General features: G+C 39.9%; 1 pseudogene; it reads left to right on the top strand.

Moving 5' to 3' along the window:
* The first annotated feature begins 2,519 nt into the window (after positions 1 to 2,519).
* LOC127099075 (uncharacterized) lies at positions 2,520 to 2,619 on the top strand (annotated as a pseudogene).
* Positions 2,620 to 3,775: the final 1,156 nt, after the last annotated feature.

Here is a 3,775-nt window from a genome sequence, read left to right on the forward strand (position 1 = left end):
CCATGATGTTTTCGAGAAAGTCGGCGAATATTGCCATCATGCATCTTTGAAAAGTTGCAGGGGCATTACACAGACCAAACGGCATTCGTCTATACGCAAAGGTACCAAAAGGGCATGTGAATGTTGTCTTTTCTTGGTCATCAGGGTGAATTGGTATTTGAAAGAAGCCTGAATAACCGTCTAAATAACAGAAATGTGAATGTTTAGCTAATCGTTCTAACATTTGGTCAATGAATGGTAAAGGGAAATGATCTTTTTGGGTTGCTTTGTTTAGTTTCCTATAGTCAATGCACATTCTCCATCCCGATTCGATTCGTTTAGTTATAGTTTCTCCTTTTTCGTTTTCAATGACGGTTATGCCTCCTTTCTTGGGTACAACGTGTACAGGACTAACCCATTTACTATCAGATATAGGATATATAATACCTGCTTCTAATAACTTGGTTATTTCTTTCTTTACTACCTCACTTAGGATCGGATTTAGTCTTCTCTGGTGTTCCCTAGAGGTTTTACAGTCTTCTTCTAACATAATGCGGTGCATACAAATAGAAGGGCTTATTCCTTTAAGATCGGTGATGTGGTATCCTAGTGCGGTTGGATATTTTCTTAAGATATGTAGGAGTTTTTCTGTTTCGAGTCTTCCTAGATCTGCATTAACTATCACAGGTCGTTCAAGTTCTAAGTCTAGGAATTCATATCTCAGATTTTTGGGAAGTGTTTTCAAATCAGGGGTTGGTTTGTTAAGACACTGCGTAGGATCTGGTGTTATTGCTAGGCATTGTTTAGATTTGTCCTCTAAAAGATAGTCTGATGGTTTGTCTTCTCCTGACTCTGCTTCTTTTATGCATTCATCGATGATATCCATGAAGTAACATGTATCTCCTATTGCAGGTGCTTTCAAGAATTGGGAAAGAATGAATTCAATTTTTTCTTCACCTACTTCGAAGGTGAGTCGTCCTCGTTTTACGTCTATGATTGCACCGGCAGTTGCTAAGAATGGTCTTCCTAGTATAATAGGTGTCGTATCATCTTCTCTAATGTCCATAATTGTGAAGTCAGTGGGAATGTAAAACTGACCTATGCGTACGGGAACGTTTTCAAGGATTCCTACAGGATATTTGATGGAACGATCTGCTAATTGCACAGACATTTTGGTCGGTCTTAATTCTCCCATCTCCAGTTTCTTACATATGGATAAGGGCATAACGCTAATTCCGGCTCCTAAATCGCATAAGGCTTTGTCGATGACAAATTTTCCTATGTGACAGGGTATAGAGAAGCTACCCGGATCCTTGAGTTTAGGGGGCATGTTTTGGATTATAGCGCTACATTCGGCAGGGAGTGTAACGGTTTCGCTATCCTCAAGTTTCCTCTTATTAGAAAGAATTTCTTTTAAGAATTTAGCATATGAGGGCATCTGCGTAATAGCTTCGGTAAACGGAATTGTAACGTTTAATTGTTTAAGGAGATCAACAAATTTTCTAAATTGGCCTACATCTTTGGTTTTAACAAGCCTTTGAGGGTAAGGTATGGGTGGTTTGTAAGGTGGTGGAGGTACATAAGGTTCCTTCTTTCCTAGGGTTTCCTTATTACTCTCTTCCTTTTCCTTAGGTTCACTTTCCTCAGTAGATTTCTTAGGGTTTTGGTTTTCTATCCTTGGGTCAGACGGTCCTTCCACTTCCGTTCCACTTCTTAATATAATTGCATGAGCTTGGCTTCTCGGATTGGGTTGGGGCTGTCCAGGGAATGTACCAGTTGGTGCAGCGGTAGGTGCTTGTTGTTGAGCTACTTGAGATATTTGCGTTTCCAGCATTTTGTTATGGGTAGCCAAGGCATCTACTTTGCTTGCTAGTTGTTTAAGTTGTTCGCCAGTGTGTATGTTCTGGTTTAAGAAATCTTTATTGGTTTGTTGTTGGGAAGCTATAAAGTTTTCCATCATGATTTCCAAGTTGGATTTTCTAGGGGTATTATTGTTAGGATTCGGTTTCTGATATCCTGGAGGTATAGATGGGGTTTGATTTGGAGACTGTCCAGGTGCGTATAAAGCATTATTACTCTTATATGAGAAGTTTGGATGGTTCTTCCAATTTGGGTTATAGGTATTCGAATAGGGGCTTCCTTGAGCATAGTTTACTTGCTCTGTTTGGATTCCAGTCAAGAGTTGACATTCCGCAGGAGTGTGGCCTTGGATTCCACAGACCTCGCAATTCTGAGTTATAGCAACCACGGCTGCTGGAGGTGATACGTTTAAACTTTCAATCTTCTGGACCAAAGCATCCACTTTTGCATTGACGTGATCAAGGTTACTTATCTCGTACATGCCAGTTTTCGGTTGAGGTTTTTCCACTGTTGTTCGTTCGGTTCCCCACTGATAGTGGTTTTGGGCCATGCTCTCGATAAGCTGGTAAGCATCAGCATAAGGTTTGTTCATTAGTGCACCACCTGCAGCGGCGTCTATTGTTAACCTTGTGTTGTATAAGAGACCATTATAAAATGTGTGAATTACTAACCAGTCTTCCAAACCATGGTGTGGGCAAAGTCTCATCATGTCTTTGTATCTTTCCCATGCTTCGAAAAGAGACTCGTTGTCTTTCTGTTTAAATCCGTTTATCTGGGCTCTTAACATAGCTGTTTTGCTTGGTGGAAAATATCGGGCAAGAAAAACTTTCTTCAACTCGTTCCATGTGGTGACTGAGTTGGAAGGAAGAGATTGAAGCCATCTTCTAGCGCTATCTCTTAATGAGAAAGGAAAAAGACGAAGTCGAATTGCCTCTGAAGTGACACCATTAGCTTTAACAGTATCAGCGTATTGGACAAATACGGATAAATGAAGGTTTGGATCTTCGGTAAGATTTCCAGAGAATTGGTTCTGTTGCACAGCCTGCAACAACGAAGGTTTAAGTTCAAAGTTGTTTGCTTCGATTGCGGGCGGAGCAATACTTGAATGCGGTTCATCTTGCGATGGAGCGGCGTAATCTCTAAGAGCACGAGCTGGTTCTGCCATCTCGGTTAAAGAAGGAAAATCTTTGAGATCAGGAAGGTCTATAGGAGGGAGATTGTTTTCAGCACGATATTCCCGAATTCGTCGTAAGACTCGGAGATATAGTTCGATATCGTTGATTCGTAAATAGAGCGGTTCGCCTTGAGAGCGAGTGCGTGGCATACAAATCAACGAAAGAAAGAAAATAGAAGAAAAAGAAACCTTAGTCTCTACAGCGTAACGGAAGAGTTACGATATCGATTGAATAAAAGTCCCCGGCAACGGCGCCAAAAACTTGATCGCTCGACTGGGTGAGTCGAGAATGGGATACAAACTGCAAGTGCACAGTTCTATCGCGTAGTTTTAAAAGATATCGATCCCACAGGGACTTATGAATCGATATACCGTTATCTAAAGTTACTACGTAAATCTAAGGTGAAGATGTTTGATTGTTTGGGGAAAAACTAAGAGCTAAACTAATGTCTAGATTAAATATTAATAAAACGGATATCGGTATGTAATTCGTCAAAACTAGGGAATCAAGTCTTTGTCGGTTTCTTGGTTTTAAAATGAATCGTTTCGGTTAACTTTATTGGTTAAAGGTTCTATCTCAAACTCTCGCTCTGTTGAATAAACCATGATTTCATATTAATGTTGCTGTCACTTATAATTAAGTCAAAAACCATATTTTGAAAACAATAAAGTTGCAGAAACTCTTTTTAAGAAAATACTGACCGTTTTAAACACCCTTATCTCAAACTCTCGCTCTGTTGACTTAGGTTATATAATTAAATC

The sequence above is a fragment of the Lathyrus oleraceus genome, chromosome 6, assembly GCF_024323335.1.
Source record: "Lathyrus oleraceus cultivar Zhongwan6 chromosome 6, CAAS_Psat_ZW6_1.0, whole genome shotgun sequence".
NCBI classification, from domain to species: domain Eukaryota; kingdom Viridiplantae; phylum Streptophyta; class Magnoliopsida; order Fabales; family Fabaceae; genus Lathyrus; species Lathyrus oleraceus.